This window comes from Anolis carolinensis, chromosome 2 (genome assembly GCF_035594765.1).
Source record: "Anolis carolinensis isolate JA03-04 chromosome 2, rAnoCar3.1.pri, whole genome shotgun sequence".
In the NCBI taxonomy this organism is placed as follows: domain Eukaryota; kingdom Metazoa; phylum Chordata; class Lepidosauria; order Squamata; family Dactyloidae; genus Anolis; species Anolis carolinensis.
This window is the reverse complement of record NC_085842.1, coordinates 45480366-45506720: the sequence shown is the minus strand read 5'-3', so window position 1 is coordinate 45506720 and position 26355 is coordinate 45480366. Positions and strand designations below refer to the sequence as shown.

The 26355-nt window shown below is 41.5% G+C and overlaps 1 protein-coding gene across 1 annotated transcript in view; it reads left to right on the top strand.

Moving 5' to 3' along the window:
* The first annotated feature begins 3155 nt into the window (after positions 1-3155).
* The window catches only part of frmd4b (FERM domain containing 4B), a 285193-nt gene continuing 261993 nt past the window's right edge, over positions 3156-26355 (top strand). Inside the window, exon 1 of the mRNA XM_016991676.2 lies at positions 3156-3481. The gene's annotated coding sequence lies outside the window, so the exon portion shown is untranslated. The remainder of the gene's footprint in view (positions 3482-26355) is intronic.

The window sequence follows — 26355 nt, the reverse complement described above, 5'->3', positions numbered from 1 at the left end:
ATTCCCGTGAGGCTGAGAAAGTGGCACTTGCCCAACCTCACTCAGTAGGGATTCCAAACATGGTCTCTAGAGTCAGGGTGCATATCTTGATTTAGTTGGGCCTTTGACAAGGTTCCCCATTACATTCTTATAAAAAGCTAATAAAATGTGGGCTAGGCAATGCTACTGATAGGTGAATTGGGAAATTGGTTGAGTGGACTAATCGAAAGGGTGTTCACTAATGGTTCCTCTTCATCCTGGAGAGAAGTGACTGGTGGGGTCCTGCGAGGGTGTGTCCTAGGTCCAGTGCTGTTCAACATCTTTATTAATGACATGATGAAGACATGCTTATCGAGTTTGCAGATGACACCAAATCTGAAACAATGTCCCACTGAGGATGGGGCAAGCTTGTTTTTGCTGCTCTGGAGACTAGGACACAATGGAGCAATGGATTCAAACTGCAGGAAAAATGATTTCATCTAAACCAGTGGTTCCCAAACTGTGGTCTGTGTACCACCAGGGGTCACCAAGAACTCCATCCTCCAGGAAATAATGCCCGACTGCTCACTGGAGGGAAGGATATTAGAGGCAAAGATGAAGTATTTTGGCTACATCATGAGAAGACAGGAAAGCTTGGAAAAGATCATGATGCTGGGGAAAATGGAAGGAAAAAGGAAGAGAGGCCGACCAAGGGCAAGATGGATGGATGGTATCCTTGAAGTGACTGGCTTGACCTTGAGGGAACTGGGGGCAGCGATGCCTGACAGGAAACTCTGGCGTGGGCTGGTCCATGAGGTCACAAGGAGTTGGAGTCGACTGAATGAATAAACAACAACAATGGGTGAGCAGATGGCGGCTACTGGATGGCATATGTTCTGTATCAGAAACTAGAGCTGATGTGATCTATCCTATGCAATTTTCTGAATCAGCACCCCAAATAACCAAACCAAATATAAAGTTGACCAAAAACTGATTTGTAACCCTTTTGGTACTAAAGTTAGCGAGTGGTCCCTGGTCAAAGTAGTCACTGGTCAAAAAAAAGGTTGGAAACCACCGATCTAAATATTAGAAAGAACTTCCTGAGGGGAAGAGCTGCTCTGCAGAGGAATATGCTCCATCGCAAGGTGGTGGAGTCTCATCTGAAGATTTTAAAGCAGAAACTGGATGGCCATCTGTTGGGGGTGCTTTGATTGTGTGTTCCTGCATGGTAGAATGGGGTTGGAATGGATGGATCTAGGGGGTCTCTTCTAACTCTGTATTTCTATGATTCAGTTTTACATAGTTCTAGGTATCATTCGGGAGCCCCTGGTGGCACAGCGGGTTAAACTGCTGATATCCTGAATTTGCTAACCAAAAGGTCAGGAGTTTGAATCCGGGGAGCAGGGTAAGCTCCCACTGTTAGCCCCAGCTTCTGCCAACCTAGCAGTTCAAAACATACAAATGTAAGTAGATAGATAGCTACCACTCTGGCGGGAAGGTAATGACACTCCATGCAGTCACGCTGGCCACATGACCTTGGAGGTGTCTACAGACAACACCAGCTCTTTGGCTTAGAAATGGAAATCAGCACCAACCCCCAGAGTCAGACACGACGAGACTTAATGTCAGGGGAAAAACCTTTTCCTTTACCTAGGTTTCATTTTATTCCAACATTTAGGTTTTCGTAAATTGTATATTGTCCTGCTTTTACTACTGTCCACAGCTTTGAGTCTCTTTAAGAAAAAAAGCTAGATAAATGTAATAATAATGATAATAATAACAGTATGTAACAAAATTTTAGAGTTTTTTAAATACTGGTAGCCAGATTTTGTTCATTTTCATGGTTTCCTCCTTTCTGTTGAAAATTTCCACATGCTAGTGGATTTTAATGGCTTCTTTGTGTAGTCCAGTAGTTCTTGACCTGGGGTCCCCAGATGTTTTTGGCCGTCAATTTCCAGAAATCCTAACAGTTGGTAAACTGACTGGGATTTCTAGGAGTTGCACCCAAAGGCAAGGGAAAGACGGGGTTGCTGTATGTATTCTGGGCTGTATGGCCATGTTCCAGAAGTATTCTCTCCTGGCGTTTTGCCCACATCTATGGCAGGCATCCTCAGAGGTTGTGAGGTATATGGAGAAACTAGGCAAGGAAGGTTTATATATACAGTAGAGTCTCACTTATCCAAACCTTGCTTATTCAAGCTTCTGGATTATCCAAGCCATTTCTGTAGTCAATGTTTTCAATATATCATGATATTTTGGTGCTAAATTCATAAATACAGTAATAACAACATAACATTACTGCATATTGAACTACTTTTTCTGTCAAATTTGTTGTATAACATGATGTTTTGGTGCTTAATTTGTAAAATCATAACCTAATTTGATGGTTAATAGGCTTTTCCTTAATCCCTCCTTATTATCCAAGATATTCGCTTATCTAAGCTTCTGCCGGCCCATTTAGCTTGGATAAGTGAGACTCTACTGTATCTGTGGAAAGTCCAGGGTGTGAGAAGAACTCTTTGTCAGTCTTATATTAATTTTTTGCTCTCGAAGATGTGCTAGGTCTTATTTTCAGGAGATGTCTTATTTTTCCATGAAGAATTCACATTTATTGTTGAACAAAAAAATGAACATTTATTATATACTGTACAGTAGTTGTCATCATAAACCAGCATAACCAAACAAACTGTGAATCCTATCAAGAATTTCTTGTTACTACCAATATTTCCATGTACCACACTTTATGGTACGTACATTTCTGGTGTTCTGTTCAGCGGGCATGCTTCCAAGCAAAAAATTTGCTAGGTCTTACTTTCGGGGGAGGCCTTATATTTAGCAATTCAGCAAAGCCTCTACTAGGTCTTATTTTCAGGAGATGTCTTATTTTAGGGGAAACAGGGTATTTGTTGTTCTGATTTTTGAGTTTTTTAATACTGGTAGCCAGATTTTGTTCATTTTCATGGTTTCCTCCTTTCTGTTGAAGTTGTCCACATGCTTGTGAATTTCAAGGGAAAGACTTTGTGAAACGGCCAACCTCTACGATTCCTTTAGCAGCGAACCACGGGAAGTTAAAGCGGGACCAGGCTGCACGAGTTCTACAGTGTAGACGCGCCCAGAGACTACCCTTCTGCAGGAACCGGCATCCTTCAACGGGCCCCGCCTTCCCGTGTCTGCCAGGGCTCTCTCTCTCTCTCTCTCTTTCCCACGTCCCTCCTCCTCCTCCTTCGAGAGCCGCAGGAGGCAAAGAGGGCTCCCATTGAGATCCATGGCTGGCACCGAGGGGTAGACCATGCCCATCCCGAGGAGAGGAGGGAGCGCCACTCGGGCAAGGCTTGAGGAAGAAGAGGAGAAAGAGGAGGAGGAGGAGGAGGAGGAAGCGGCAGCCACAGAGCATCCCCGCCCGCCTGCTCGCGGGTGGGAAGAGCCCCGAAGCGCCACTGAGCAGGGGCTCCTTTGAGGCTCCTCATCAGGACCTGCTGCGGGTCCAGCCCTGGCACCGCGTGGAAGCGGCCGAAAAGCCAAGGTAGCGGGGCGTGGGCAGGGAGCGGGTGCCGGCCGGGGCATTGTTGTCTGGTGCCGATGCCGCCCCTCCGCAGCGTCAAGGGAGACGAGGGTCCCCTTGGCTGGGAGCGGGGCTGGGAGAGGCAGGCACAGCCATTGTCAGTCTCCTGGAGGGGGATTTATTGGCGCGGGGGGGGGGGGGGTATCCACGCGCGAAGCTTTAGGAAGAAGAACAAGGGGAGGAGGAAGGCGCGCGGGTTGTGTGGGCATTGCCTTTTGTGATTCATGGGAACTTTCAGGATAGCAGGCAACCAGCCATTCAGAAGCCTCCCAGTCGTTTTTGTTTCCAAACAATACAACTTAATATCAAAACAAGGCAACTTAATTGGAAATTGGATCACAAATAAATAAATAAAGTCTGTCTAAAAGAGGATAGACTCGGGTGCCTTACTCCTCTTCCCGTTCTGCTGCTTTCTCAGCCCCATTTGGTTGTTGTTGTTGTTGTTGTTGTTGTTATGATGTTTATTTATACCCCGCCTTTTCATTCCACAAAGGGTTTTGTTGGTACAGTAGAGTCTCACTTACCCAAGCCTCGCTTATCCAAGCCTCTGGATTGTCCAAGCCATTTTTGTAGTCAATGTTTTCAATACATGGTGATATTTTGGTGCTAAATTCGTAAATACAGTAATTACAACATAACATTACTGCATATTGAACTACTTTTTCTGTCAAATTTGTTGTATAACATGATGTTTTGGTGCTTAATTTGTAAAATCATAACCTCATTTGATGTTTAATAGGCTTTTCCTTGGAGCCCCGGTGGCGAAGTGTGTTAAAGCACTGAGCTGCTGAACTTGCAGACCGAAAGGTCCCAGGTTCAAACCTGAGGAGTGGAGTGAGCGGCCGCTGTTAGCTCCAGCTCCTGCCAACCTAGCAGTTCGAAAACATTCAAATGTGAGTAGATCAATAGGTACCACTCCGGCAGGAAGGTAACGGCGCTCCATGCAGTCATGCCGGCCACATGACCTGGAGATGTCTATGGACAACGCCTGCTCTTCGGCTTAGAAATGGAGATGAGCACCAGCCCCCAAAGTCGGTCACAACTGGACTTAACGTCAGGGGAAACCTTTACCTTTACCTTTACTAGGTTATGATTTTACAAATTAAGCACCAAAACATCATGTTATACAACAAATTTGGCAGAAAAAGTAGTTCAATACGCAGTAATGTTATGTTGTAATTACTATATTTACAAATTTAGCACCAAAATATCACGATATATTGAAAACATTGACTACAAAAATGGCTTGGATCATCCAGAAGCTTGGATAAGCGAAGCTTGGATAAGTGAGACTCTACTGTACTTGGGGATCTTCAGGAACAAAGCCCTCAATTTCAAGCAAAAGGCTATGCTTTTTAAAAAAGGTTTGTCTGTGTGTCTGTCTGTGTGGTGTGTGTTTTGTGTTTCCCTCCTCTGCCCTCTCCTGGTTTCTCCAAACTGGCTGCCTGCCTTGCTTTGAATGTCCCCCAAACACACACACACACACACACATGCACGCTGAGTGTCTCCCAAACCTTTTACACACATACATGCCTTGGAGATCCCCAAAATATATACACACACAGGGGTTCCCCCAAATGTGTACACACACCCACAATCTGGGAGCCCTCCAAAAGATATACACCCACAAACACATGCACTGGCTGCCACCTAAGTGTATACAAACACACACATATTGGGTGTTTCCTAAAGTGGGTTGCTACGAGTTTTCCGGGCTTTATGGCCAAACTCATGGCAACTCACTTTAGGAAACATCTAAAGAAAAACATGTTCCAAAAGCATTCTCTCCTGACGTTTCGCCCACATCTATATGGCAGGCATCCTCAGAGGTTGCGAAGTCTGTTGGAAACTAGGCAAGTGGGGTTTATATATCCGTGTCCAGGGTGGGAGAAAGAACTCTTGTCTGTTTGAGGCAAGTGTGAATATTGCAATTGGCCACCTTGATTAGTATTGAACAGCCTTGCAGTTTCAAAGCCTGGCTGCTTTCTGCCGGGGGTATTCTTTATTTGGAGGTGTTAACTGGCCCTGATTGTTTCTTGTTGGGAATTCCCTGTCTTCTTAGTGTTGTCCTTTATTTACTCTCCTGATTTTAAAGTTCTTTTTAATACTGGTAGCCAGATTTTGTTCATTTTCATGGTTTCCTCCTTTCTGTTGAAATTGTCCACATGCTTGTGAATTTCAATGGCTTCTCTGTGTAGTCTGACGTGGTGGTTGTTAGAGTGGTCCAGCATTTCTGTGTTCTCCAATAATATGCTGTATCCAGGTTGGTTTATCAGGTGCTCTGCTCAGGCTGACTTCGCTGGTTGAATTGGTCTGCAGTGCCTTTCATGTTCCTTGATGCATGTTTAAGCACTGTGTTTGGCATTGCATCCCAACAAAGGATTTCCCCAGGCAGGAAGCAGCTAAGCTTTGAAGCTGCAAGACCATTCAATGCTAATCAAACCAATTGCAACATTCACACTTGCCTCAAGCAGGCAAGAGTTTTTTTTTCCCTCCCTGGACTTTCCACAGATATATAAAGCCCACTTGCCTAGTTTCCAACAGACCTCACAAACTCTGAGGATGCCTGCCATAGATGTGGGTGAAACGTCAGGAGAGAATGCTTCTGGAATATGGCCATACAGCCTGGAAAACTCACAGTAACCCAGTGATTCTGGCCATGAAAGCCTTCGACAACACGTTTCCAAAGTGTTTGCCCATACACACACACACACACACAGACAGACACTGAGTGTTCCCCAAAACATATACATGTAACACTCACACTGGGTGTCCCCTCCCCCAATGCACTATTTATTTCTTTATTGGATTACACCACCTTTTCCCCAACATGGGACCTTTTGAGGGCTAAGTGAATGTATCACTCTTGAAGCCTAAATACTATAACCACGATTTAATCAGAATGACAAATTCTATCTTCAGTGACCATTTGATGTTCAATTACCATTCTCATGGGGTCCATCTGTGGAATAAATGCAGTTTGATGCTCCTTTCACTGCCATGGCTCAATGCTGTGAAATGATGGTTGCACTAGTTTGGTGAGGCACTAGCACTTTTTGATAGGATAAGCTAAGGACCATGCAAAACTACAACTCCCAGGATTTCAGAGCACTGAGCCATGGCAGTTCAAAGGGTGTCAAACTGCATCTATTCTCCAGTGTAGATGCATGCATGGCCCTTCCCTGCTCAGCCCTGCACAGTTTGTCTAAGCTCATTGGCTGTTGTAATCGGGTCACAAATCTGTAATTGTAGCAGTAGTGAATGACTGAGGATGGTGCAATATCGCTGCTTTGCAGCGTTTTAATTTTTGTATACTTTTTATCATGTTTTTATCATGTTTTAATTGTTTTGCTTTTATAGTATATTTGTTGCTGGCCCTCGTGGCAGAATGTAAGCCACTCTGAGTCCCCTCGGGGAAAAGGGCGGGGTATAAATACATGTAATAAATAAATAAATAAATAAATAAATTTGTCTTGTCAAAGCAGGGAGCTGCACATTTCCCTCAAAAGTTTCTCTTAAATTTTCTCTACTTCTCTACTGTTAAGAGTCTTTAAGGGTGTACAGACAGTCCCCAGGTTACGAATATCCAACTGACAATGACATATGGTTAAGAACAGGGATGAGACAACAGGAAAGGAGAGCAATCTATCCCCAGGAAAGAGAAATCCACTTCTGAAAGAATAATCATGGGGAAAATGTGTCTCAACTGAAGCTTTAGCACCAATCCTTGTTCTGCAACAAGGCAAATTTTTCAAAATCAAATTATTGGAGGAATGGAAAGTGAGGTGGAGAGGGGCACAGACAGCAAAACAAACACCACAGGGGTGTTAAACTTTCCCTTTTCCCTTTCCAAAACATGCAATTGGCATATGTGTGTGTGTGTATGTGTAACTCCATATAAAGTATAACTCCAGCCGTAAGTCTCTCTCTCTCTCTCTCTCTCTCTCTCTCTCTCTGTGTGTGTGTGTGTGTGTGTGTGTGTGTGTGTGTGTGTGTGTATATATATATATATTCAATTTCAGAACTGACTGTATACATACGTGACTGCCTGTATACATGTTTTTGAGGGGAAATGGTAAATAAACAAATAAATTCCAAAAGGATAAGCTGTTAAGGGTGTATATATGTTTTGGACACTCTCAACACACACATATACACGCGTGCTCCATGTGCTTTGTTCTTAAGAGTCTGTTAGGAGAGAGTGAATAGGAGAGAGGATGAAAGAGAGAAAGAGAAGAGCTGGGGGGCTTACTGCACTTAATGGGGAAGAAGCCCCTTTCCATGCAGTGTGTGGAGTCCCTCCCTCAGGCTGGGATTGAAGCAGCTCTTTAAAAGGGGTGGGTAGGGGGTCTTGTTCAAACCTGCCAGGCTTTACGGGCCTGTGAGAGAGCGAATGAATGAACAAATGAATGAATAGAGGATAATGTAATGGACTACAGGGGATCTCCTTGAGCTGTCAAATTCGGTGTTCCTCAGTCCGCCACTGATTCTCTCTAGGCGCATCTACACTGATCCCTCAAAGCAATTTGAAGGCATCTTGTTGTGTGTCTTTCGGGCTGTGTGGCCATGTTCCAGAAGCATTCTCTCCTGACGTTTTGCCCACATCTATGGCAGGCATCCTCAGAGGTTGTGAGGTATGGAGAAAACTAAGCAAAGAGGTAAATATATATCTGTGGAAAGTCTAGGGTGAGAGAGGTCAGTGTGAATGTGTGTAGTTAATCACTTTAATTAGCATTGAAAAGCTTATCTGCTGTCTTCTTCCTGCCTCTGGGGCATCCTGGGGTAAGAAAGGTGTTCTTACCATACATCAAGGGAACTACTGACCGCATAGGGAAGCTGATGAAGAAGCACAACCTACAAACCATCTACAGACCCACGAAGAAAATTCAACAAATGCTACGGTCAGCGAAGGACAAGAGGGATCCTCTCTCTTCTGCAGGAGTCTACCGGATACCATGCAGCTGTGGACAAGTCTACATAGGGACCACCAAACGCAGCGCCCAAACAAGAGTCAAAGAACATGAAAGGCACTGCAGACTAATTCAACCAGAGAAATCAGCCATAGCAGAGCATTTGATGAACCAGCCTGGACACAGAATACTATTTGAGAACACAAAAATGCTGGACCATTCTAACAACTATCATGTCAGACTACACAGAGAAGCCATTGAAATCCACAAGCATGTGGACAACTTCAACAGAAAGGAAGAAACCATGAAAATGAACAAAATCTGGCTACCAGTATTAAAAAACTCAAGAATCAGAACAGTAAATAAAAAGCAATACTTTGAAAACAGAGGATTTCCAGACATGAATCAACCTAGGGCAGTTAACGACTCTAAACAAAGGATGCCCCAGAGGCAGGAAGAAGACAGCAGATAAGCTTTTCAATGCTAATTAAAGTGATTAACTACACACATTCACACTGACCTCTCTCACCCTAGACTTTCCACAGATATATATTTACCTCTTTGCTTAGTTTTCTCCATACCTCACAACCTCTGAGGATGCCTGCCATAGATGTGGGCGAAACGTCAGGAGAGAATGCTTCTGGAACATGGCCACACAGCCCGAAAGACACACAACAACCCTGTGATCCTGGCCATGAAAGCCTTCGACAACACATTGAAGGCATCTTGTTTAGATAATTCACATTGCAAACATGCACAGCAATGCACATTAAATACTATAAAACAGGATACTCTGAAATAGAGAATGTGTATCACCACACTTTAGCGTAAACCACATTCAAGGGCGGAAGAGATTATGGGATGGGCACTCTGGCACTTCATGCACTGTGGTGGGGAAATTCTCCATAGTTGGGAAGGGCAGATACTGTGGATCCTAGAACTGGTTCAAAGCCAGCCTCTTTGGTGCAGATAAGCACCATTTAGGTCTCAAAGCAGTTCCAGGAGTCCACATATGATTGTCCACACTGGGACATCGCTTCCTTCTTTGTCAGTTTCACACCCATTTAAGTGTTCAGTTTAGGTATGCCCTCTGGGTGTCGCAAGGGCAGAAGGAAGGATAGATTTCCTTTTTCCTTATCTTAAAAGTAGTTCTCTCCTTTTCTTTCCTTAAGAGAAGCATTAAATCAAGATCTTACAGTGGTCCTGATTTAATACTTTGGAATATTGAGGTGCAGAACTGCTGAGATTGCTTCTTGTTTTGCACCAAAATGAAACTTAAAGCCTTTAGTTGATTTACAAGTGTTACATGTTTCACTTTCCTGCAGACTTTTCCAAAATCAGATCCTGACTTTACGTAGGGTGTAATTTGGGTCAGTTGTTTCATGCTGTTTGTTGTACTGCCTTTCCTTTGTGGTTTCATTCTATTTCCTCCTCGGTTTCCTAGAATAGTCCCTCTTCCTGCATTGTTTTCTGTGCCTGTTTCCTTTCTTCTTGTTTTTCAATGGTATCTTTCCCCCCTAATAATGGGCTCAGTCTTATCACATTTGAGCACTGTGTTCCACTCCACCCACTTCAGATTACATGCATCTGCATTTCAAATGATTCAACAACTGTTAAATATATATTATTTACCTTGAATTCTACTTTTCCTCTACGTTGTTTATGAGTTGTTTATACAGCCTGTTTCACAATTTCATTTTCGTAAGGAACCAGATGAAGTAGCCAAGTGAAATTACTGGACCAAAATTATGAGATCTAAATGTGGGTTTCTTGGGCCTTATCTAAGGACTTTATCATACGAGGCTGGCAAAGTGGAATTTCAGCAGGATAATAGCATTTTTGCCTGGTACTTATCACATGATGCTATGTCTGTCTTTCTGCTGCTTGACATCTCGTTATCGCGTAGTACACCTTTTCACTGACAGGTAAAATCCATCAATATTTCTAGATATTGCTATCTTCCCATTATTGATTTCTGTATGATAGCTCTCTTCCACTGTAGTTTTGATATGTCAGCAGTCATATGGCTTCAGTGGGTATGATTCCTCCCTCCTACTGGTTGCAATCCCCAAGCTGTTTCTCTTGTTTTCTATTTCTTTTCTTTTTTTAAAAAAAATCATAATGCCATAATTGCAAAATTGTGATAGAAACAAAAATAAAAAATAATATCAGCCAAATGATAGACTGGATAGAGCACAGGGCAGAAATATGGGGTTATTGAGGCTGTGTGGAAGACAGATCATGGGACCATAGATTTCTAAAGCAGTGCAGTGGCATTAATGCAGAATGGTGCGATAATGAATATTTTAAAGCCAGATTGTTTCCATTCCCTACACTATTGTGATGGTGGCAAGAGAGCAGGCTGGTGTGATGAAGTTGTAAGACTCTTGCCATTCAATGTTATTGCCTGAAAACCAATACATAGGCAGTAAAACAATACATCCATGTAATCTTCAAGATGATACAAGACTCTTGACTGCTTTGGTGTAGGCTGACATATTCCAGTATGGTTCTAAAATATTAAGTTGCTTTGGACAGGGGATCCATTAGACAAGAGTTGATTATTGCAGAAGAAATCTTTTAGCTCTTTCCAACACTATATGGTCCATTTTGTTACCCTTTTGGTGAACATGAGGTTGTGTTCTGGGATCTGGAAGTTATTTCTGGCCAATTCCATAGAGTTATAGCCTCTTAGAGTTGGAATGGACCATAAGGTCCATTTAGTCGTACTCGGAGCATTGGGTTCCAATGACAGGAAAGGAGATTCCAACTGAACATTAGGAAGAACTTCCTCACTGTAAGAGCTGTTTAACAGTGGAACTCATTGCCTTGGAGTGTGGTGGAAGCTCCATCTTTGGAGGCTTTTAAGCAGAGACTGGATGGCCATCTGTCAGGGGTACTTTGACTGTGCTTTTTCTGCATGGCAGGGGGTTGGACTAGATGACCTATGTGGTCTCCTCCAACTCCATGATTCTATTATTCTAAATGAGAATTACACAATTATAGCATTCCTGAAAGATATCTATCTGATCTTCTAAAGATGGCTAGCCCTCCCTCGGAGGCAGCCTATTTCGCTATCAAGCAGTTCTTAAAAATAAGTGGGGTGAGGCATTTTACGGTATCAGAGTGAATCAGAATTTAAATCTGTGTTTCATAGAGCATATTTTAGTCAAAAATAGAATTTTCAGATAATATTTCTGTGTGTGAAGCTGAGGTGGGGGAGAGTGTTGGGTCAATGTCAGGAAGGGTTTTTGGGAGCTCCAAGGGCCACTTATTGTCCTCCAAAAGTTGCATGTGGCCAAGAGGCCACACAGTACCCACCTCTGCACAAACACAATGAGGTATCTTGGGGATGGGATCCAAGTCTAAAGTTTAGCTAGTAGGGGATCTAGTACAGAGTATTTGGACAAACTATTATTATTATTTGGACAAACTATTATTAAGCTTATACAGGTGTTTTACCACATTGGGATTGGTCCTTCCACTTGGTAAAGAGCCAATAATGGAGCCAAAGCTCACAGAAACAATTTCGATTGGTCGTGATGATGACATCTCCTCTTCTGCTATGGAGGAAAAAAATAATATTTCCCAGAACAATATATTGTACTGATCTATCTTTGTCCAGGGCCTACCTGGTCTAGAAGAGGCAAATACAATCTATTACCTAATCCAGGAGGCCATTCATTCTACGTTATGAGAGTAGTATTAAATCCACATTAACTGCCATTTTTCTGTCCTGTGAAATCCCGAGGAGTCTAGAGATCTCTGAGTGAGATATTTAAGTGCTCTTCCCTGAACTCCAGTTCTCAGAATTTCATGGGATGACGCCATGGCATTTATAATGGAACCATAGTGTACTATGAAAATGTATTGTGAAAGAACCACTGTTGGAGATGAAGCCAGGAAGAATTAGTTTGGACAAAAAGAAAAGGAGTGGTGTGCATGTTTAATTTAATTTTTCTTGGGAATGTGTCTGTCACACTGAATACTTGCTGGTCCAAATTTGCCACTTTTCTGGTTCATGCTTCTCTGCCTCTGGCATCAAAAGGACTTGAGTCAACCTTCTGTGACTCATTTGAAAGGTGGACTATGGTCTTCCCATTGTTCAGCGAGATGATAGAACCAGGATAAGGCCTTTCATTTTAAGATTGCCTTACCACATCATCCTATAAATATCTACTCAAAAATAAATCCCATTCTGTTCACTGGAAGTTTTTCATTGGTAAGCAGATATTATTTATTTATTTATTTATTTAATTTTTCTTATATGGATTTGACGAGAACTCTAATTACACGAAATAGAGAATGTTTGCTATTTATTTTATGCACAATATTAGATATATTAAAAAAATTACACAAACAACTTTGGATTACTTTGCTGCCTGATATTTATTCTTTCTTAGGTGTTATCATTGAACTGTTGGGGTTTGGTGAAGCGCATACATAATCAAACAAATTGTCTGAAATGGTTAAAATCTTTCTCTCTGTCTTTCCTTCCTTCTCCTTTTCTTTATGCTGGTCTCAACGGAGTGCTTCAACCCAATGAGCTGCCCTCTCTCACCTGACTGAACCAATGGGATTAAACTTGGTCTGTAGATGAAAAGTAGAATGAGGCAGATGTATGATGAATAGACCCAGACGTCTGCGAAACTTGTTCAAACCCCCACGGCATGGCTCCCTGCCACTTTGTTCTCATTTGTACTGATAAAGAGAAAGTGAAACAGACTGTCCGGGTAGTAATTAAAATGAACATCAGCTTGAACATAGTCACTCAAATTAATTGAAAGTTTGAGCTAAATTATTTTGTTAGAAAAAGGATTTAAGTTGTCTTAATTTTTAGGAAAGAAAAATTACCATAAGAAAATGTTAGGATGGCTGTGGCTTTATTCTTATTGAGTTGGAAGTGCAGATGACATATTTGCAATGCATGGTGTCCTATTCCAAGTAAATAAATGTCAAGATACATTGAAAAAACTGCACACAGAGAAGTAGGCTGTCAGTGAGATGACTAGGCTAAGCGTTAGCATCTAATTTTTCTGCATGGAAAAACATCCAGTCCATTTTAGCTACTTCCTATCAAATGGTACATAGCTAAAATTTTGGAAATGCATGACCTTTTAGGGATCATAATTTATTTATTTACCCAAATTTATACCCCATCTTTCTCTACCCCGAAGGGGACTCAAGGCAGCTTACATAGGGCAATTATCCAATGTCTTAAAGACATACAAACATTTTGGAAAACACCATAACCTTTTGGAAAACCAGAATTTCCATAAACTTTTGGAGAATAATGGCATTCACAACCATTTGAAAATCATAACCTTTTGTAAAAGTATGATCTTCCAGAGAAGAGCCAAAAACTTGTCTCTTCAGTGCTAAATAACCACATGTACTCATGCAAGGCAATTTGGTTTTCAGTTGTTAGACTGATAACTTAGCTGTCTCTGATCTGTTAGGAACAGAGATTATGCCAATGCACAAAAACAGCAGAATTTCGGAAGTGTTCTTTCTCACTGCCCAAAAAACATCTACTCTCCCATGGAACATCCTATTTCTATATCATGCTCCCAAGAGACAAAAATCAAGTAGACTTTGTTAAAAGTAACATATCTGGTTTACTCACAACCTTCATGTATTCAGCATACAGGTACATAACTTGTCAATCCAGTTACAAATAGGTTTGAAGTAGCTTCTCTGCACAGATAACACAGGGCATCTTTCTTATAACAACAGCAACATGACTTTGTATTTAACAGTCCAAAATCTAATAGAGTCTCTCTGTCTTCTAATGGAGCCTGAAGTCTAAAACTGAGTCTGAGCAGTTGTGGTCTGCAGCCCCTCCTACAACCACAAGAAACTTAGAATAAAGGGAAAGCTGTATATCAAGACATACATGTACAATACAGTAAGCAAACAGAATACAAAACAAATTACTGGTGGAGCTGGAAGAAGGTTGCTATTTCCAATATAAAACGCCTTCAGAATAAATCTTGCACATAAAACTATGATATGCTCAACCTGTCAGGTTATGTGTTCCAGACAGCTACCAATTTAACAATTAAATGAGAACAAAACCCTAACTTTTTGGATTGACCCAAGACGGTAAGGAATTGAATTTTCTCATTCTGCCACTTTGGGATGAAGTATCTTCCTTGCTTGGACCACCGAGTGACAGTGTTCTGGTTTGATGTAGACATATTTGAGCCCTTGTTTACAGTTGTGTTTCTAACCTCTGAGAAACTCAGAAAATTTGATGGTTTGATTGTGAAACATTATAGACCATAGGCCAGAGATCTTGCACCATTAAAGAACACACTTGTGTAGTATCTTGTATCCCCCTAGAGTACAATAATGCCTCTTGATGGCAAAGGTTTATAGCAGTGGTTCTCATCCTGTGGGTTCCCAGATGTTTTTGTCTTCAATTCCCAGAAATCCTAACAGCAGGTAAATTGGCTGGGATTTCTGGGAATCGTAGGCCAAAACACCCGGAGACTCACAGGTTGAGAACCACTGGTTATAGTCTGCTGGCACAAGAAAAAAGCATCTCATGTCATGATGTGCCAAAGCTTTTCTTAGTAAGTTGATGGCCCAGATACCTCCTGGGGCTCCATATATGTTTTTAATTCACAAGATAACAGCCTGACCCCTATCTATTCAGTCTTCCATGATCTGTGATGTAGTAGCCTGGTGTTTCCTGTATGAGTCCTTTTGAAGTGTGCTTCCTGCTCACTATCTCTTTCTCTGTACTCTACCATTGGCGATTTGTACGTAGATAATTTTGGACTGTTTTCATGCAGGAAGAGGAAATGCAGAGGAAGCAGCTCCCCATCCAAACAAGAGTACCCACTAATCTCTTACACAGTGGACTGTAATTTGTACAATTGAATGCAGATCATATTGTGGAAGACTCACTAATGTGAACATTTACATTGTGTTCCTGTTTAGAGCTGTGTGGACTTAAATTTTTGCGCTTGGTTGAATTAGATTTGAATTAGTCTTAAATAGAGTGGTACAGTGAATTCACATCACAAGGGGCCTGGCATGATCCGGATCTGGTAATCCTAAACTTGTTGCTCCTCCACATGTTATTGGATTTCATCTTTCATCTGTTTTTCACCTATATCTGAAGAGACATGGGTTCTCTGTGCCAGTTTTAAAACGGATGTTCCCTTTCCTTGGTCCAAAACTGCTCCCTTGTCTGTGCTTTCAAAATGTTATTAATTCAAAATAGTTGATTTATGTCTGGCTTAGCATCCATTCTGCTTGTGTATATTTTAATAGGGTAATGATTGTTTGTTTTTAGTTAACTTAATAATTGCCACAGGGAAACATTTGTTTCTGTCAAATATACAGGACAGAACAGGTTTTCCTTGCACCATATTATGTCTGTTTTTTGTTACTATGTTAAAAACCTATGGTTAACCAGAATTAGTTTCTTTTAAAAAAAAAAGAAACATTAACCCCATTGTATATCATACCTTGAAATGATGAGGTCTTTTGGGAGAAGCTAATGGACAGTGTGTTCTGAAAGATGAAATGTCCTAATTTCAATTAGCTTTTTGTGTTTTTCTGCTTTGTGGCTCACCCATCCATAATGAATTCTTGACCCGTTAGAATAAAATACAATAATGGCAGAGGGAGCTGGGGGTTGGGTGGGGAGTGTACTGTTTGTCTGATATCATTTCCCTTCGGATAAATTGTTTTGTGGCAATCTTCAGGAAGAAGGAATAGGTGAAAATGTCTGAGATTGCTCCAAAACATTCCAGATGTTTGATAAGATAAAAAAAAAGAAAATGCAGAATACATCTTGAGCAATAGTAGAAATGGGGAGAGAAGAGGCTGAATGATTATGGATGGATTTCTGAATTGGGAGATTTTACTCTGTCTTTAACTGTCACTGCTAATATGAAAAGCATTGAGTTGCTGTGAGTTTTCCGGGCTGTATGGCCATGTTCCAGAAGCATTATCTCCTGATGTTTCACCCACATCTATGGCAGGCATCCTCAGTGGTTGTGAAATCTGTTGGAAACTATGCAAGTGGGGTTTATATATCTGTGGAAAGTCCAGGGTGGGAGAAAGAACTCTTGCCTGTTTGAGGCAAGTGTGAATGGTGCAATTAGCCACCCAGATTACCATCGAAAAACCTTGCAGTTTCAAAGCCTGGCTGTTTTCTACCTGGGGGAATCCTTTGTTAGGTGGTGTTACCTGGTCCCGATTGTTTCTTGTCTGGAATTCCCCTGTTTTCTTAGTGTTGTTCTTTATTTACTGTCCTGATTTTAGAGTTTTTAATACTGGTAGTTGGCTTTTGTTCATTTTCATGGTTTCCTCTTTTCTGTTGAAATTGTCCACATGCTTGTGGATTTCAATGGCTTCTCTGTGTAGTCTGACATGGTGGTTGTTAGAGTAGTCCAGCATTTCTGTGATCTCAAATAATATGCTGTGTCCAGGTTGGTTCATCAAGTTCTCTGTTATGGCTGACTTCTCTGGCTGAGTTATGTCTGCAGTGCCTTCATGTTCCTTGATTTGCGTTTGGGCACTGTGTTTGGTGGACCCTATGTAGACTTTGTTAGAGCATGTACAAACCAGTTGGTAAGTGTGTTAACTTAAAATGCAAAGCACGAAGCTGATTGGTTGGGTTACACCCAGGGAGCTAACTGAGCCTGGGAGTTTTGGTAACAGTTACGTATAGTTTTCTGTGCAGGAGCTTTTTTAGAGAGGATTTGCTTTTGGGCTGCTGGAAGAAGACTTTTTACTTGGACACCTAAGAACTATTTGAATCTCTCTCAAAGGATATTATCTGAGTCAGTGCAACTGTACATATGACTGTATGGTTATGTACTATTGCCCTTGCTTCTTTGAACTGTTCTCCGACTGCAGCTCACCTGGGATACCGTGATTTAACTGTGGTACATAATCCAGGTTATTAAACCAGGGTCCCCTCAACCAGATACAAAAAGGTAGAATACACAAAAGAAGGAAGCATTCTGGATACACAACTTGTCTATCATTTACATCTAACATAGTCTAGGTAGCATTGTTGTTATCTGAATAATATTTGGGGGCCTGTTCAGTGGCCTTTGGGCAAATCAGTAATAAGATCTTTACACTTTCATTTCAGATACTTATATTTGTTGTATTCTACATTCTATGCAATCATCAGCCACTATTTATAAATATGTTTATGGAACAATATTTTATTATTGCTTGTATGTTGGTGCTCTCAAATGTTTTTATTTTAATGTGACAAGACAATACAATGTCTGTTTAGATTCCATTTCCATTTCTGTGTCAGACTGTTTTGTCTAGCTCTTTCTGTCATTTCCTTATTTCTCACCAGCAACCTACAGTTCAATGTTTCATTTGGTTTCCTGCATACTATGCCATTTGTTTGTCCTGCCAGTTTCTCAGTAGAAGCATGGTTGAGATGAATGATGGAGACATCACAAGCAGATGGATCATGCAAAAAGTCTTTTGGACATGCCAAACTGGCAAGAAAATAGGTGAAATGTATGTAGTTGATTACTGAGAACAGTTGGGCAAGACATCTGACATATTTTCATGGTTATGGACTGCCTGGCTTTGAGGGACTCTCAGAAAAGTGTGCTTTGATTAATCCTTTCCTTTATCTCACAGTAGAAGGCAACTGCATTCTGAGTAACGGCAGTGGACTGGCTTCAGCTCCTACTGTGATTTCTCAAAGAGCACAGGAACCATATGATATTAGGGTCATTGTGAGAAAGCAAAATTGATTATAGAGTAGGAAGAGACAATAAGGACCATCCAATCCAACTTCTTGCCATGCCAGAAGATACAATTCAAGCATTCTGACAAATGGTCATCTAGCCTCTATTTAAAAACCACCAATGAAGGAGACTCAACCATACTCTGAAGTAGTATATCCCTCTGTTGGACATCTCTTACTCACAGGAAGTTCTTAATGTTTAGATGGAATTTCTTTTCTTGTAGTTTGTTTCAATTGCTCCATGTCCTAGTCTCTGGAGCAGCAAAAATAAAGACAGATAATAATACTATAATAATAAAACTTTATTTATATATCACCGTAACGCCTCAAGGAACTCAGAGCTGTTTCCAACATTAAAAAATATACAGACAGTTAAAATACAGCAATTTAAAACATTAGACACAATAACAAATGTGCATAACAAATAATCAAGAAAACACGTGATCCACCATTTAAAACCTAATAACAAAACTCCATCAATGAATCCAAATAGATTTAGCATTGGAATGGCCAACTATAAAGTGCTAATTGTGCCAGGTATTCCAATACCGGGTGGGCAAGGGTGGATAAAAAGCTAAACAAGGGCCTAGCTGAAGGGTCTACAGACTCTATTCAAAAATTTGCTTAAACCACCAGGTTTTCAGCTCTTTACGGAATGAGAGTAAAGTGGAGGCTTGCCTAATCTCTCTAGGGAGGGCATTCCAGAGCCGGGAAGCCACCACTGAGAAGGCCCTCTCCGTCGTCCCCACCAACCGTGCCTGAGATGGTGGCAGGAGCGAGAGGAGGGCCTTTACGGAGGATCTTAAGGCTCGCGCCAGTTCATAGGGGAAGATGCAATCATGGAGATCCATGTAAATATGTCATCTTGACATGTATTTAAACATGAGTATCATTTGTCCTCTTAGCTTTTTCTTTTCCAGGCTAAATATATCCATCTGACTAAACCAGCCCTCTTAGGACTTCATCAGATGGAGCTGGGAAAAGTGAGGGAAATCATCTTCTTTGTGAGTAGAATCATCTTCTTTGCATGGAATTCCATTTACTTAGCCCCATCACAAAGGATCGCCTCCTTCTGCCTATAGCTCAACTATCCATAGAGGAGACAGAAGGCATTGTTTTTAAGGCATAAACCACTTATCTGGGCTCCTCTTCTTTCCCTCCCAATCTCCTTACACTCAATTGTGGAAGTCCAAAAACTACTAGACACTAGAACTTACTGTAGTTGGTAAAAAAAGGGAAAACAAAACTAAAAAGTTGGTAGTAGTACAATTTCAAAAGCCAAGATTACTATGAAGGAGAAATGATAGGAAAAACAAAGTGACGATATCTTGAAATTGTGGTATTCCAAATTATTAAATTAATTTAAAAAAAAACCATGCCAGGCTCATGAAGCAGGATTTTGGGAGAGAAATACTTGGTAGGAGACTGTTGCACCCCAAGGCAGCGTGAGCACTTGAAAACCAGACAAGAGCCAATATAACACACTATATCTTTATTAAAACAATTATAAATTCAAAATAAATTAGGTATAGAGTCTGAGTAAGGAATAGTTCTTTTCAGAAAGTCAATGACGGTTTCAATTGTGTGAAGGAAAAGGTCCGATATTATAATCCACAATGAGAACTCGATAGCTCTCCCAAGAAATCAAAGTCCATGAAGTTAAACAGGGAGGCAAGGCTGGCAGAAAACAGAGCTCTATCCACTGGAAATGCTTCGTAGCAATCAAGGTAACAAAGTTGTTAAAGATGAGGCAAACTTGAATCAGGAACAAGGAATAACATCTGAAGTAAAGTCAGGGTCTACTTGAGAGTCGTGGCATGGCACGACCTGGCTGGAACTGGAAACTTGGCTTGAAACAGGAACTAGGAACGGAGAAACCTTTCTCCAAATAGCATTATTGACACCGCAAGGGAATCTACCAAACAACACACTTTTAACAGATTCTGGGCTGTGTGTTGTCGAAGGCTTTCATGGCCAGAATCACAGGGTTGTTGTATGTCTTTCGGGCTGTGTGGCCATGTTCCAGAAGCATTCTCTCCTGACGTTTCGCCCACATCTATGGCAGGCATCCTCAGAGGTTGTGAGGTATGGATAAACTAAGTCAGGAAAGGAAAGAATATATATCTGTGTAGAGTCCAAGGTGTGGCAAGAGTTCTTTGTCACTGGGAGCCAGCATTAATGTTTCAGTTAATCACCCTAATTGGCACTGGAAATGTTTTGTCCCTTGCCTGGGGGCATCCTTTGTTCAGTCAAGTCCTCATTGTGTTGGTTCCCATCTACTGTTTTGATTTTGGAGTTTTGTAATACTGGTAGCCAGATTTTGTTCATTTTCATGGTTTCTTCCTTTCTGTTGAAGTTGTCCACATGGTCCAATTTACCAGCTCCAATCTTGTATGATGATGGTCATACAGGCAAAAACATCTTAGTTCCAAAGAAAAACAGTTCAGGAAACTACATATCTCTTAACATACAGGAACATCAGCATGGCATGGTCAGGAGCGAAGAGGAAGAGACAGGAAGAGGCATCTGGGCTGTTCAGAATTTGGCGAGTACAAACTCCCAAAACTTTCTCAAAGGAATGCTACCCATTTTCCCATCTGTTTGCCAGTCTCTGGCTGCGGCGGATTTCCTGTTTTGCACTTCTTTGTTTAGTCACAAAATCTCTACGATTAAAAACCCCGTTCCCGAGTGTTTCTTCCACATCTGGCTCTATCTGCGAGGGAGGACTAGAATAATCCTCTCCAATTAACAAATCTCCAGCATCAACATTTTCAGGCACCTGCAGCTGTAAAGGCCCCTCTGTGGAGGGTGTAATGTCAGTAAATTCCTCATCATTATCTATGTCAAAGTGCAGGTCCCGAAACACTGCAGGCCTTGGTGCCCTAGCTGGCTGGGACCTAGCTGGCTGGGACCTAACAGAGACAACCTGTAGGAATGCCCATTACTCCATGTCACTGAAGTGATTCAACATGGGCAAATTTAACAGAACCCATCTCATGTGTTGGGGCCTCCGGTGGCTAAGTGTGTTAAAGCGCTGAACTGCTGAACTTGCGGACCAAAAGGTCACAGGTTCGAATCCAGCAGGAGAGTAACAGCTCTCCATGCAGCCATGCTGGCCACATGACTTTGGAGACATCTACAGACAATGTCGGCACTTCGGCTTAGAAATGGAGATGAACACCAACCCCCAGTGTCGGACTTAATGTCAAGAGGAAACCTTTACCTTTACTTTACTTTACTAGCATGTATTGTGACCCAAATTTGTTATGTTTTACTTCTTTAAAAACCTCTGAACGAATATACTCAAATCCAGTATATAACAGGAAGTGTTCTTTGCTGATATCAAATACATAAAGGTTACGCTTCTTTAACTGACAACTCAAAGTAAGGCCAGCTGGAAGTTTGGTGGGGTTTTATCTCAAAGTGTACAAAAGTAGAGATTTTCAACCCTTGGCTGCCTATCCTCACTCAAAAGAAGCATTGCTAGACTGCAACCCCAGTAGCCCTAGCAAGTGTAAGCAGTTGCAAGGAATGATGTAAACCATAATCCAACAAGCTCTTAAAGGTTGCATCATTTTCACCCCCTAAAAGTGCAGTTTTCTATCTATCCAAAAGATAGAATTTCAGTGGGACCTACTCCTGTTTAATTGTGTGCACGTTTGAAGCCTAAATCTTTTAATAAGGATATTTGGCAGGAAGAAATGATTTGCAGGGAATCTGCAGTTGTGTAAATTTCCTGTTGTCCCATTTGTTTTGTTCAGTAGACATCATACTGCTACAAATAGCACCGGGACTTCCTTAGTCAGGCAGGCAGCTGTGTTAGATCTTGGTTTTCTTTTTTCTCCCACTCCCTCCGTTTCCTCTTTCCAGAAGAGGAGCTGGAAAGCTTCTGGTTTCAATTTTTAAAGTGACCACAATTCCATGAAACATCCAGACTTCAGGATCTATGTTTTATAACAAGCATATAACTCACCAGTTGTAGTTGGTGAGGACAAATCAGGTTGAATCAGTGGTTTCAAATACTTAATTTCTCTCACACCATAATTAAAGTAAGGTATGCTGTCATGGAATTAAATCCCTTCACAGTTCCGTTTGAAATGACTGAGAAAAATGGGACCTTTCCAATGACATTGTGTGTGTGGCGGGCACAGGATCAACATGGGGAACTATTAATAGTTTTGAGATGAAAGGATGTTTTCCTTAGTGATTGGAAAGGGAAAATTGTCCAAGCCCACATCTACAACAATGAATATCCATATTGAGAAAAAATGGTCTTTTGTGTTCTGAACGAAAAGCAGTTGTGCATAGTATGCAAAGTTAAGAGTATTTGCGGTATTGAAATTTGGTTCTATTGACACAATATGATCCTGAGCATGCTTATGAAGACCTAAATGTTCTGTAATGGGACGTTTTCCCCAGGAACTGTGCATTGTATTACTCCTCATATAGCTTGAGTTGAGATAATGTACTCTGTGGGAGTAAATTCCCCTATGGTCCCAAAGGGATCAACAATAACTTGGGAGCAAAAACATCACAAACATGTATCCTATGCAACTCAGGGAGCACTTGAGGGCAGAAATGGGATCTTTTTATGTGGAGGATCACAGTCCTTTGAGTGTCCTGGGGTCAACACAGCCCCTCAGCCTGCGACAGTTGTCCATTCCAGCCATACATACTTACTGAGATGTACCATGTACAGGCATTTCCAAAGTTACAAACAAGATAGATTCTGCAAGTTTGTTCATAAAATGAGATTATATGTAAGTCAAAACAGGCACATTTTATAAATTAACTCCAGCCAAATATATATATTAGGGGGCTGTGGTGGCGCAATGAGTTAAACCCTTGTGCTGCTGAACTGCTGACCTGAGGGTTTGCAGTTTGAATCTGCAGGATGGGGTGAGCTCCCGCTGTTAGCCCTAGCTCCTGCCAACCTAGCAGTTTGAAAACATGCAAATGTAAATAGATAAATAGGTACTGCTTCATCAGGGAAAAGACAAAAAGACGCTCCAAGCAATCTTGCTGGCCACACAACCAGGAGGTGTCTACGAACAACACAGGCTCCTTGGCTTGGAAACAGAGACGAGAATCTCCCCAGAGCCAGAGACCAACACCGCCTCCAGAGCTGGAAATGAAAGGAGAAACCTTTGCCTTTGCTGTGTATTTGCGTCTCATTGAAGAATGTTTGCCTGTGTCTGTTTATATTCTGTAATCTACTCTGAGTCCCCTCATGGAGAAAGGCAAAATATAAACAAATAAATTGTTGTTGTTGTTGTTGTTGTTGTTGTTGTTGTTGTTGTTGTTGTATAAGCTTTGGATAGCACAAATAAGGGTTAACACCCCTGTGGTGTTTGTTTTGCTGTCTATCCTCCTATTCAGAAGATTTACCTCACTTTCTGTCCCTGTGATATTTGGATTTTGGAAAAAAAAAGCTTGTTGTGGGAACAAGGATTGGTGATAAAGCTTCAGTAGAGACACCTTTTCCCCATGATAACTCTTCCAAGAGTGAATTCCTCTTCCTAGGGGTAGATTTTCATCACTTCCTGTTGCCTCACCCTCGTTCTCATCTATGAGTTCTTTGTAAGTTGGATGTTTGTTACCCAGGGACTGCCTGTATATTCATGTTTAAGTTGAGGGCAAAAATTAAGTTCAGGGACCAAAACTATACAGTTTGAAATGATGGAGAAGTCCATGGATCAGTCAAGCGTCATTCCACTGAGAAGGGAAAGTGTCAATGCTGCCTCATTTTCCCACCCAAGCATTTGAAAGCCCTACTATGGCAGAGAGAGTAGAGGGAGTTGGTGCTTGTTTTAGGTTCTTCTGGGACACACTGAACTCTTGCCTTTTGCTGTTCCACTCAGAGGAGATTGCTCCTTTTAAAAAAACAATACTTTAGATACATTGGCCTGTGCATAAGTTGACCCAGGTTTTTTTTTTGTTTTGTTTTATGAGTATATACAGTAAACCCGCTTCTCTTTGGTGGTACTTTTTCATTGTGAAGGATTGCTGTTTTAATCCGAAACGTTTTTAAAATAAAACTGATAAGAAGTGAGCATTTGTAATCTTTGCACCATTACTCCCACACTGGAGCAGATGTTCAGTTATTCAGTCATAAAATCATGGGAGAAAAACCAGGATATGAGTGTTGGTGCCCCAGGTCATAAGCATCTGTCCGAGATTTCTAATGCAGAAAAAAAATGAATTGAACAATCGATGCTGCATGACTGGCTGAAATGGTAAGTACTACTTTGGCCAGGTCAGTGACCCCAAAAGGAAATGAGGACAGGTATTCAGGCATGCGAGTGGAGACTTGTGTACTATCTTGACTTTCATGTTGTTCCCTTTGCTATTTGCTTTTCTGTTGATGTTCAATGTAACTTAATGCGTGGGGACACAGGGTTTGCTCTAAGGCATTGACTATTGTTTCCCAAAGACTGATATCCTGCCTCCAGCAGTGGCCAGTATTTGTTATGTTGACTAAAATAGGTCATATAGCCATCCATTTACCCTGATTTCATAACATTAACCCCACGTTACTTATGTGCAAGGCATTCATGATTCCCAGCTTGAATATAGCTGTGCATCTTATTTGACCTTTTTTAAAAATTGTGTCAGAAGCGAATTGAGGCAAGTTGGTTCTGGTGTGGGAGAATCAGCTATCTTCAAAGATGTTGCCCAGGGGATGCCTGGATGTTACCATCCTGTGGGGGGCTTCTCTCATGTCCCTGCATGGGAAGCTAGGGCTGACAGAAGGGAGCTCACCTCGTCCTGCGGATTTGAACCGCCAACCTTCAGGTCAGCAGTTTAGCCGGCACAAGAGTTTAACGGCTCCTCTTACTTAACCTGAAATTCAGAGAAGTTACTTTCCAGAAACATCTTGATGCAAAATGCAGTGTGAAACTGTCCACCTCACCCATATATATGTGGGTGTGCATAGAAACATCAATTTCTTATCTAGAGACCAAGGAGAATTTTGTTAAATTATCCTTTCTTTATGAAATTTGTTTTGCAGTCACAAGGCGTTCTGAGAACAAAGCGCATCTCTAAGGTTTATGGAGTGTTTCAGAGAAATAAAGCACGCACAAAACAATTTGCACGTTTTAAAAATGTGAGCAGCTAAAATGCCTTTGATTTAAAAAATGCTTGCAAATACACTTCAATCAGTGGGGGAAATGTGTACATTAGGTAAATATAGCAATAAATGCATGCATTAGGAAAATGTGGAGAAATTGTGGAGGAAGGAGAAGCAAAGTCTCACAGCATGATATGAAAAGACTGGGGTGGGGCGTGGAGATGGGATTTGGTTAAATGCAAGAAAATTGAGGTAGAGATTTTGTCAGGTCCCTGGCTGCTGGGCACCAATAACCTTACACAGAGGCCAGTCTCTATCTAATATCTTTATTAAATAAATATATAAAATCAATAAAAACAAGTGAAGAATATAGTTCAGAAACAGACCTTTCAAATGAGGTCAAATATAGTCCAAAAATGTATTGTCCAATAAATTATATTAGAGTTCAAAGTTTTAATCCACTTGACCGAAACACACACTTTGCCAAGCAATAGTGTGGGGAAATAACAGAGTCTTAGAGTCCAATGAAGCTTGACAGCAAGGCAGGAAATAAACTTGATTCTTGACTAGGTCCGTGACTGGAGACAAGGCAAAATATGAAGCATGAAGCGGTCCGCGGTAAAACCGCGAGGCAGGGCAAGGCTTGAAGCTTGATCCGGGAAGCAAGGAACTGGGGTACGAAGTCCACACACGATCTCTCTCCTGAAGGTGATCAATTGACTCCGCAAAGAATCCCTCGCGCCAAACACCTATATTGGGTCTCGTTTTCCCGCCAACAGAACTCTTTCCCTAGAGAACGAGAAGCGAAACCCAACTCTGTCCAGATGTGTGACTCCTTAGAATTTCCCAAGGGAAGCAGGCCTAATCAGCTTGATGTTTGGCAGCTATGCGTAAACTCCTCCGTTGGGCTTCTCTGACTCCCCTTTCTCTAGAATAAGATTCCTTCCTGGGAAACGGAGGGAAGTTCTGCCCAAGGCCTGTTTGGCTGAATTCTTGAGGGCAAACATCAACATCCTGCAGGTGAAGGGACTCCGGCTCTTGCTGAACCGGCGAAAACCCCATGTTTTCCTCTTCGTCTGCCACAATAGTACTAGGAACAGGACTACAA